At 31.4% G+C, this 12,114-nt stretch overlaps 1 long non-coding RNA gene across 1 annotated transcript; it reads left to right on the forward strand.

Moving 5' to 3' along the window:
- The first annotated feature begins 3,393 nt into the window (after positions 1–3,393).
- LOC143054587 (uncharacterized) lies at positions 3,394–5,618 on the forward strand. Its single transcript, XR_012971745.1, has 3 exons — positions 3,394–3,538; positions 4,449–4,619; positions 5,491–5,618. It is a non-coding gene; the product is annotated as an uncharacterized LOC143054587 (long non-coding RNA).
- The last annotated feature ends 6,496 nt before the right edge of the window (positions 5,619–12,114 follow it).

The following is a 12,114-nucleotide window of genomic DNA, read 5'->3' on the forward strand; positions in this document are numbered from 1 at the left end:
GTGACACCAATTTCAATAATGAATTGCCAAAACCATTATCAGAGCTGAAGGAAGATACCTCTCCTGGTTTTTTATTTTCTCATAATTAGCTGACAAACATAAAATAATATTTCAATCATTGAAAATAAAAAATATCTTTTTCCAAATAAATGTTTTTAATCTGTGTGTGTAACAGTACAAAATATTTCGATATAGAAACACTTATCTATTTCGTCTTAAACATATTAAATAATCTAAACAGTTATTCCTAAATCCGTCACTCTACTAATATTACATTCGGATTGTATATGCTGTAAGACCAAGTTTTGAACTTGCTCTATAAGCATTCGATAGTTGAAATCTTACATAAAAAAATGTAAATGAATTTCATAATTATTTTCCAGGATCAGGTATTTTGCATTTGAATGGAATATTTTATGTGAAGTGTTGTGGTAGAATCAAAACATGGGAGTTTATTCCTGTAAAAGCTGGAAATCTTACATTTGTGATCTTGCGAAAGACAGAGGATTACAAATACAAATGTGTTGGATTTAACGAAATACATATCTCAGGTAAATAACTTAAATGATCTTGTATTATTTCATGCACAATTGTTGTAAATATAAAAGAATTTGATTCCACTGTCATACAAGTAAGAGGTTTAGCGCTATAAAACACGATTCAATCTACCATTTTCTACATTTGAAAATGTCTGTACAGAGTCAGGAATATGACAGTTGTTGTCCATTCGTTTAGTGTGTTTTATTATATGATTTTGCCATTTGATTAAGGACTTTCCCTTTTGAATTTTCCTCGGAGTTCAGTATTTTTGTGATTTTACTTTTATCAAAAGTATTTATAATTGAATAAAAAAGATGTTTAAATTTACTTAGCTATTAAGTATAAAAATTTGAACTGTAATGCATTTAAAAACGAAAACGTCAAAGCCACAGAGTTGAACAAAACATGGAAAGTTATCAAAGGTACCTGAATTATAACTTAGCACGCCAGACGCGCGTTTTGTATACATAAAACTCATCATTGACGCTCATATCGAAATATTTATAAAGCCAAACAAGTACAATGGATGGAGAGCTCTTCAATTTTGTTACATTAATTTCAAAACGGATGTTATCGAATGTACTTTTACGAATGCGTGCTTAATGAATGGTACCTCTGACGGAGGAAGTTCAATGTTTTTGTCATGGATCAGTTATTTAAGTTATGTTACATCAATTTATGACATGTTAAAACTCTAAACTCTGCATTGACAACTAAAATAAATATAAAAACATACATAGAAAAGAGTCTAATGAGCATTCTTGCAACGGTTGTCGTCGAGTGCTCAATGTCATATTTGTTTTATGTATTTGTCCAAAATCTGAATAATGGTTTTCTATTTGTATTGTTTCACTTTTTCACCCTTTGAAACTGACTACAAATATATAATCTAGGGTTTTATCAATGTTGTAGGCCATAATGTGACCAATAGCTGTTACCTGTTTTAATAATTTGATGTTGATTTATTTGAATAAGTTTATTGTTATTTAAAGTGCTATTAGCATGATTAAGACGATGATATATATTACGAAATCAGACTCCTATCACACAGAAGGCTACATTGAATAGTCGAAAAGTACATGTGTATGTATCATCCGTCTGCGTTCTGTCGTTTACCATAAGCATCGTCTATGTATTCCTCGTCATCGTCTGCTTTTTCCATGTCACATTTGATGAATCTTTAAATCCTAAAAAAACACAGGTTCGTGCATATAAAAGGAAGCTGTGCACCTGATAATTCCGATTGATGTCATGGTTTACCCTATAAGATAATGTATCGGTCGTCTCACTGTCTATATACCTCTGCTAAGCTCTTAATAAAATTACATATCACGGCTTTGTGATGTCAGGTACGTTGACCCGGCCTTAATAACTTTGACTCGGACCCATCAGCGACGTCATAATGATTGAACCGACGTTGATAAGTTTGACTAGAACTTATCAAATCATCTTCTGGTTACTGTTATAACAAAGAAAACACTTTCAAAAGACGCAAATACAGCCCGATAAATCAATTATTAGGGTATCTGCATTTTGTTATAGGATAATATCAGCTGCTCGACACATTATGAAGGCTATTTGATCTCGTTTGTTGTGCTCACTCGACATAAAGCTTCATATTGTGTCTCGCAGTTGATATTTTACGTTATCAACATACAGACAACTTGATAATCGCTACTGATTTTTTATAAATCTTTGACTGAATTAAGAGACTGCTGTCACATGTTATCAATGTAAACACTCTAAGATACAGTATTTTTTATCAAATAGAACGGAAAATGTGTATGAAGTTATTTCAAATTCTCTTCAATAGCACTAGACCTTCACACACCAACACAGTTTGATGTTGCTGATTCTGAACGTATTGTTATTATTCAGAGAGACATCATTGGATGGCAAGTAATTTCTTTCTTCTTCTTTTAATGACTCAATTTGCTGAACATTTGCATGATGTGTATGATAAAAGATTGTTCTGAGTGTGAAGTAATAAAAAGGTACTTCTAGACAAAAAATAAAATACTGAATAGGAGGGGGCTAAATGTTGAGTCGTAATAAACTACGCACAAAATTAAATTACAAAACAAGATGTATATCATGACTACAATAACAGCAGTTTTGATATGCGTCCGAAGTGCCACAACATTTTGAGAGCTACAAGAGTAAAAGGACCTTAAGAGGACTCGAGGGTATTAATCCATTTTTTAAATCTTGCATTTCGTTATATTTCTATAAATGAATTTTATCATAAACATTATACTAAATAGTTAAATGAATTTAAAAAAGGGCACCACTCATTTAAGCTCATAATCTTCCTTCGAAAGAAGCATGCATTTTTGTTAAGGTATTTTTTCTCTGTTGTACTATTAGGAGAAATAGAGGTTATATAAGGGAAAAAATAGATAACAGAAATCGCTTAAAAATTTACAATTGTAGTATAATTTCAGCTATTTTAAAATGCATTTTAATTTTAATGCCGAAAACTGGCTTTTTTCCACCGAAGGGAGATAATTTGGAGCTTTTTCAATAATATGACCATTTTAAAAGTAATAACGGGCCAACAAGAACGTATGAATTACATGCAAACAATTTGTCTTCGCAACACAAAATTCGGTTTCAAAGGGAATTTTCTTTTGATATAACTTTAACTCTGTTTTATTTTTAAATTGTTTGACTAATCATCACTATTCATATCAATAACACTTGTGAACTTAGTCACCAGTATCCTTGCTAAAAAAAAATATGCATATATCTAACATGTTAATTTCTTTCCAAAATGCTTAAAAAATAGTTAAAATAAAAATTGATATTTACACTATTACTGTCATTATCTACAGGTATGGTAACAACATTGGATATTGTGACTGTATTGCAAGAACAAAAGCATGTCCATTGTCATTAAGGCTTACTGATCCTGTTAATGTTGGAGATGTAATTGATATTCACAGATTAAGCAATTTGTCCAACAGAATATATGCTTTTAATTACTCAACAACTGAAAGTAAGTTCATATTATACGACTGTATTTCAAGTTGCCGAGGCCTTTCATGTCCAATTATAAGGGGTTTTTTTTCTTCTTATTTTTGAAGGCCATATAATTGCGTACTGCCACTTTATTTTATCTAGTGAATAATTGTCTCATTCGCAATCATACTACATTTTTATTATTATTAGTTAAACACTATACAGAGTATAGAGAATCAAATTAAATGCGAGGGTGTGTTTATTTACATTTATGCTATAGGGTAATTCGAAGTTTGTGTGCACGACACGTGTTTTTAAATACAAAAATATGTTGATAATTTAATAAAATGCTTTCAGAAGAAAATGAATGGAGGGATGATTAATTGCGCTAAAACTAACCATCATTTTCGTGCAAAGACAATCAAAATTCAAAATATTAAAATAATTTAAATTATTTAAATCGTGCAAAAATTATACATATTGACTACATTGCAGATGTTGTTTTTGTCATCAGATAGTCAATGAGTTGGTTGACCGTTATTGAATATCTGTGTTACAAATAATCACGGTTATATTTCAAGTGTCTTAACAACAATCCCATCATTTGCCCTTTGAGTGTGCGATTAAAGAATGAAACTTATCATCGCATTTGTTCTTGCACTATCAACACAATCGATGTAATATATTACAACTGCTCAACTTTTCGAAGTACCGGACATCAAGTACTAGTGGTATGGGGTTCGTGTTGCTCAGTCATTAATTTTGTCTGTCGTTTTTTGTACACAGTTTTGTCCTTTGGTCGCGTTTTTGCCATTGATTGTCAGTAAACACCATCTTCCGGGTAAATTCATTCCACATTTTATGATCCAGCATTCTCCAAACATAATTTAAATATTTTCACAATGTGATAAAAACTTGATATTTTTTGTATATATTTTCTATTTAAGACAGACCAGTCACAATTAACATATCATCTGAACCTGTGACGATACCTGATCACTTAAACGTGGACTCATTTGTGATGACAATATCCATATTAGATCCAGACTATGGAGACTATATACAAGATTTTAAACTTGATTACCAGAACGAATATTTTTATCTTGATACACAACGAAGTAAGTACAACGTTGATTGCATTCTTGATTTTAATGAAGAAGTTATAGTTATAAATAAGTTTTTATTTTCAACTTTTTTGCGTGCAGTTTAAGTTTTGCCATCCTCAAGACAGTTTGGATAAGTAGACCCCGTATTTATCAGGGCTATATTTGTCCTTACTCCCTTTAACCAAAAGAGGAGTTATATTATGGAGTTTAACATGTTTAAGTAGCAGATATACTATCACATACTTATCTATTGTATCATGTTGTTAATGTTTATCTTAATTTCAAGTTGTTTTCATTAAATTTGATTGATAATTCCTGGTCTGAAAAAAGTATAGCCTAGCAACAAACAACAATAACGACACATATAAATAACTTATACTTTCAACTACTTGTTTGCATTGTCAACGTGCTGTAAATTCAAATGAAAATACTCAGACTGAGTCAGGAATATGGCAGTGTAAACAAATAGTCCGATCCCATGTATTTTTGCGCTTTTATTTTAGATGCAGTTCAGTGTTACTATTTTTCACAAGTTTCCTCTTATAGTTGATGTACTTTCTTCAGTTTAAGTTTATTAATATACAGATTTGTTTTTGCTTAATAACCGATTGATGACTATTGAAAAGCGGTAAACTAGTGTTGCTTTTTTTGAATTTAAAGGCACAGTTTAAAACTCCTCTACAGCGTTCGATCACTATTATTATTTGTTCATAACATGTTTAACCTTAAAGTGTACATATCACTACATGTATCAACATGTATGCATCTATTAAAGTGACTATAATTGCAATTTTTGAAACCATAAATCAAAATTATCGACTATTAATTAGACTTGTTCATCATAAAACTTAAATCTTATTTCAATTTGACTTTTACATTGTAGGAAGTGTGCATGTTAAAAAGGCTCTTCCTCATTTGGTTGGACATTCAAATGCAACTTTGAACTTTACTTGCATTGTTCAAGATTCTTGTTTCAATTTGGCCAATATTACTATCACCATTATATCCTTTAATGTTGTAAGTATCGCCAAAAACTTTAAATGTCAAAATTAAAACGCAAATGGAGGTTAAACGTATTTACAGTCAGCTTACTAGAGAATTTAGAAAACCTTATTTTCTTTATAATATGTACTTTTGAAAACAGTTAAATTTAGAAATGGTGTCTTTGATGTATTAATGTTACATGATGGTGGCATATAGAACTTATTCTGTTAGTAAGTACTTATTTATGATATTGAAATAAATTTTTGTAGCCACCTGCTGTAACAGATTTGCCAGATGTATTGATTCTAGACCCACAACAACTTTCAGACAATTCCAGTTTTCACATCTTTCGCGTTGAAGATCCCTCGAATGATAATGTGTCATGTGGTCTGAGTAAAATATCTCCTTCGACGGATAGACTAACTTTAGAGATGGACCTCAATGGTAAATGGTATAAACTATTTTAAGACATTCAACTAAAAAAAATCCAAATCATCCTCCAGTAATACAGATTTCGATACTGAAGGTAGTATAAGTGCCTTTTTGTTTACATACTGGTTCCCAATTATGCTCCCTGCTTTCTGTGTTCCATCTCATAGAGACATAACTTGGGAATGTTACCGGTAAATATACATGGGCATATTGTTTACATTGAAATCTGTGGTAACCCTTCATTCGAGGTAGGGGTAGTTAAGAAAACTAGTGTTAGTTTAAACTCAGCCCTATATTTTGACCTTTGAAAAAAATGGTAGTGCATATGAACATTAAATTCTAGGATAAGGTTTTTTTCAACACTTCATAGTAAAGTGGTACAGTTTTAGTTGTAAAATGAGTTCCTATGGGAAATTTCATTGTCAATATTTACAGAAATGCAACCTATATAGGGTGAAAAAAAGAGAACATTCAAAATTTAACCAAATTTGCTTTATCTCACAGATTTTAAAGAAATTAACTCAAATATGAAGTTTTATAAATATTTCATTAAGATTAGTAGAATCCTGGGCCTAAGATATGATAACTCAGCATAAATTCACAGTTTACAGTATGCATAGTTTACTTAAAGACCTATATACAAAATTAATTCATAATATTTGCATATATGTATGTTAAATTGTTAAGAAGTGCTTAAATTGACTTTTCGCAGTCATTGAAACTCATTGATCCTTCCTGAATATTATGTATGGGGTGTTTGTGGCCTGTCGACAACCCAAAAGTAAGCCGTAACACCTAAATCTGCTTTTTTGTCACCACGCATAAAAAATACCAGTGTGTTCTATCCGAAATATGTACTAAATATTTTTTTAACTGCTTGAAACAGCAAAGTAATTAAGGAAATTTTAGGCCCCAGGAGCACAAAACATAGAAAATTGCCAACCCCTGGGTCATTAAAAAAATAATTTAACATGTAAATGCTATGATTTTATGATTTTTAAGTTCTTGATATTGAAAACAATAGCTATGCTTGGAAGTTATACAAAAATCAGATGTTAGCAGTCATCTCTATAACATTTTAAGTGAATTTCTATCTCAGATTGGTATCTGCATACATACAACTATTGCAAATATGGCTTTGTTTGAACACTAGTATATTTATTAGGTATATTGTGTCGAAAATATGGTTACAGATGATACTGTTGTGACAAGAACTCAAAATTGACCATTTAATGTAGGAAATGTGATTTTTAATTGACAAATAGGCATACAGTAAGATGTGGACTGGAGACAGAGGCAGGATTGGATACTTTATATAATCTTGAATGTTGTAATGATTGACTGCTTAACATAACATTACTAGTATTCTGATATGCTTTCAATATCTTATCAAAACAGTTTTAAACAGGTTCTAGGCATTCTATATCAGAAAATATGCAAATAGGGTAAGCTGGCAATAATTAAAGTCTTGTTTTCAAATTCTTTTAAAAATTGAAACAGGGGAGGGGGTATAAAATGTTCAGTAAAAAAAAACTTAGAGTATACACAGTTATTTCTTTCAGGCTATAATTCTGATAAATGAGTCTTACTTAATGTGAGAAAAACTGATTTTACAGAGTTTTCTATTTGAATGAATATTTGTATAGGTTGCACCTTGTAAATAGTTTGACCTTTGAAAAAAATTGCAGTGCATATGTACTTTTAATTCTAGGATATGTTTTTTTTTCTTCAAAACTTCATAGTAAAAGTGGTACAGTTTTAGCCGTAAAAGGAGTTCCTATGGGAAATTGCATTGTCAATATTAACAGAAATGCAACCTTGACTGTCATCAAATTTGTCTTCAAGGATTTATAAATGTGCAGTAATAATTAAAAAAAATTCACGATCCTTTATCCATGTTCAGAGAGTAGTGTTAGAAATCCGTTTAAACACTTTCAAAGGATCCATATTTCTCCTGTTTCAAGGATATGTATATTTTGCTTCCCCACATGATCTGGTGTTCTTCCTCGTATACCAAGTATACCCAATTATGTCGTGGTCACTCACTTTATTTAAACTACTGAGAAATATGTTTTTTTTATCATAACATAAAATGGCAAATATGCAACCTTATGTATACAACCAATCAGTGATCAGAAGTAATTGCAATTAAGACTCTTCTTTCTTCTTTTGAGTTTTGATCTGTATGCTGTTTTCAAACTAGCATTTGAATTCATGAGATATAAATTGACATTTTTAAATTGCTGTGTTCTTTTATCTTTTCTATATCGTAATTTGTTTGAATATATATATGTAGGACTCTAAAGTGCGATGGGGACGCTAAATTACGATGGCCACGCTAAAGTGCGATGGTCTACGCTAAAGTGCGTGGTTCCATACGCTAAAGTGCGATGGTCCGGGAAAATGTAGACGTAAAAACGTAGTTCGATAATGACGTTAACAGTTGTCTATACAAACTAATGATGAACATACCAGAAAATATATTAGGAATATTTGTTTAACAATTTTTACACCATATGTCCATGACTTACGAGTAATCGATTGCATTTAACCGTTCTTTGTCGGCTGAATCACAATGTTTATTTTTTTCGAGTGCTGAAAAAAGGACTTGTATCCTACAGTCGACCATTTTACTATATAAATACAAAACAGTATAGGCATACTTATCCTGCTTCTATTTGAAGCGAACGGACACATTCGAATCATTGTTTATGCGGCAGTTTTCTTTGTGATCCCTGTTAAAATGCCGTCGATTTTAATGAAAAGTAACGTTGGTAAAATAGAGATACATGTTTTCATGCGTTATCTATAAATTGTCTGCTAAAACATAAGTTCGTACTGTATATTGTAAGAAACAATACGGAAAAGGAGAAAGCTCGGCGAACATTGCATTTCTCTCGCATTTAGATTTAAGCTTATGCAAATAAATGCTGCATATTCCGACAATGAACGAATAAGGGATTTTTAACTTTCAATGACAAATGTAAGGGAGGTTGTATTATTAGTGTGAACGGCAATCTACAGCAATTATCCAAATATTCAATACGCTCCGAATTGTTAAAAATTCATTTTACATGAAATATAATATTAGCAAAACATAAATTACCTTTATAGCAATTATTACTTGGTCGGACTTGTTAATTTAGAAATAAATTACTTCCGCCTACCTTTAAATTGTAAAGCCTATCACATATGTTATACCTTAACATAATCATGATAATAGCTTTTGCAAAAAGACTTTTTAAACCTCGATGTTTTAGTACTTCGAATCTTACCCTTTGGACCATCACACTTTAGCCTGATACACCATCGTACTTTCGCGAACAAACAACCCACGCACTTTAGAGTGCCGGAGACCCCATCGTACCTTACCGTAGACAATCGCACTTTAGCGTGACCATCGCACTTTAGAGTACCATCGCACTTTATATTCTTACAAATATATATCATGTATATAGTGTCTTTGATTAGGTTACCATTATTATTTTGATAATAGACTATGTTCTTGTAAAGTGCTTTGTACGTTGCTACTTTGTTCAATTTAACTACATGTATTAAATACATCTATTTTTATTTCACAGAGGCTTTTTTACGTTTATTAAACCATAGTACAAGTAATACAACACTGGAATATGAACTAGACATATATTGTGACGATGGAACAGATGAAACTATTATCAAATTAATCGTCCATTTTAGTTCAAAGAAAAACAGTGAAAGTACAGAACTCAAAATTATTTACGTTGCTGGTTCCATAGGCGGGCTGCTACTTATTGTTATTATTATAGTTGTTTTCTATTATTGTTTTTCGAAACGACAAAAGACTCTAATTACGTCAAAAAGTTCAAACGAAAGTAATATCAATAGTTTGTATACATCTATAATATATGACAATGCTGCTGTTAATCCATATGATAACATTGAACAAATTGGAAACAAACAAATACCAACAGATCATTTTGAAATGTCTAAACCAGATACTAACCTTTATGAAAATACCAAAATATTCATCTGAAATGTCATAAAAAAGTAACGCCAAATGTTGTAGGCCGTTGATACATTTCATTGGCTATAATGTATTGTTACTATTTTAATGATTACGCCGTATGCGCGTCATGCGTATTAAATTATAAGCCTGGCACATTTGATTACTGTTTTTGTGTCCATTGGATTAACGTTCGTTTATTATTTTGTTTTTTATTTCGTTTTTAATTGTTTGTTTGAATTTGTATTGCCACAAACATTGTAAATGTTTAATGACAATTAAAAAAATAATAATAATATATAATAACTACCAGTGTTGATGAACTGAAGGTAAAACCAAGGTGCAGATTGAAAATATCTGCAAATACCAGTACTTTTTCAGAAAACAAGTTTATTTTTATTTCAGGCATATTAACATAATTAATGAAAATAATTAAAGACTTTCGCATATTCAATTTTAAGTTGTTTTTTGGAACACACTTTTGCAATAACTTTGTTCTTGTTTATGCATTAAAAATTAGTTGGATTTTATAATTGTGCTTCCTGCATACGAAAACATGCAATAACAATATGTACAACTATCCTCTATTAGTTTTAGTTACTTTGTTCTTATCAATATGTTTAAGTAAGGGTAATGATTAGAAAGGAATCAAATCCTTTCCAAATATTTAATAATAGTCTATAGTTTTATGTGTTTGTTTTTCCCCCTTTTTCGTCTAGATTTGTTTACTTCCGTTTGTCAATAAAAAGCTGTCTAGCAATTTGCATGATATTAGTTTAATTGAATTTCAACAAGATATGCACGTAACCTCGAGAAATTTTTATCTGTCATTGATTGAACGTATATCCCTGACTGCAATTCCTTTCGGCATGGTTGACGAATTTGGATTTTTAAGCTTCAGCAAGCGAAAATAGATCTGGGGTATTTGTGCATGCAATAGCAAAAAGATATATCATAAGAAAAAAAAGCGACAAAAGAAGGAAAAGGAAAATTCAAACTTCAAAGTCGAACAAAAACTGATAACGGCACGGCAAAAAACGAAAAAAAAACAATGTGACATACAACAGTTTACAAGAGAAATTTGAGAAAACGGCTTTGAACTAGAAAATAAATGTACCAAAAAAAACGAATGTGTATACCGACATAAATGATCATAACAGTTTGTATAAAAGTGACGCCTAATAATCATGCATTCCAACATCATTCCGAATTCCGATAGCAAAAAAAATATTTGGACTCCGTCCGTATGCATGCTATTAGTATTTTATTGTAATCATATAAAAAAATAATGATCGCATGATGTTAGTATAACTAGACTTGCAATTGCTTTACATAAATCCAAAACTAAGTTAGTGTTTCGGCAGTTTTGTATTACAAAAAACAAAAATAAAATTGAGAATGGAAATGGAGAATGTGTCAAAGAGACAACAACCCGACCATAGAACAGGCCCCAATAGAAGGTCACCAACAGGTCTTCAATGCAGTGAGAAATTTTCGCACCCGGAGACGTCCTTCAGCTGGCCGCTAAACACATATATATATTAGTTCAGTGATAATGAACGCCATAATAAACTCCAAACTGTACACAAGAAACTAAAAATTAAAAATAATACAAGACACACAAAGGCTAGAGGACAAGCGCAAAAATGCGGCGGGGTTAAACATGTTGATGAGATCTCAACCCTCCCCCTATACATCTAGCCAATGTAGAAAAGTAAACGAATAACAATACGCACATTAAAATTCAGTTCAAGAGACGTCCGAGTCAGATATCAGAAGATTTAACCAAAGAGATAATCACTCACTCAAGGGAAAGATTGAGAATTGACAATCTTGTAACAAACTGCAGAACAGGTGATAGGATAGTCATATGCAAACCTTTCAATCCGCCTCTGCCAAAGTCGTTGAAAATAGGCAATTATTGGGCTACTATCAGCCATTTTGGCCAAGCATCTACAAGCAGACCAAATATAATGAAATGTAGTAAGTGTCTAGAGGAAGGGCACATAGCAAACACTTGTCCAAACGGATGGAAGTGCAAAAAATGTGGTCAACTAGGACATAGGCAATATGAGTGAGACGAGCATTCTGATGTTGAAGTTGAAG

The sequence above is a fragment of the Mytilus galloprovincialis genome, chromosome 12 (assembly GCF_965363235.1).
Source record: "Mytilus galloprovincialis chromosome 12, xbMytGall1.hap1.1, whole genome shotgun sequence".
Classification (NCBI taxonomy): Eukaryota; Metazoa; Mollusca; class Bivalvia; order Mytilida; family Mytilidae; genus Mytilus; species Mytilus galloprovincialis.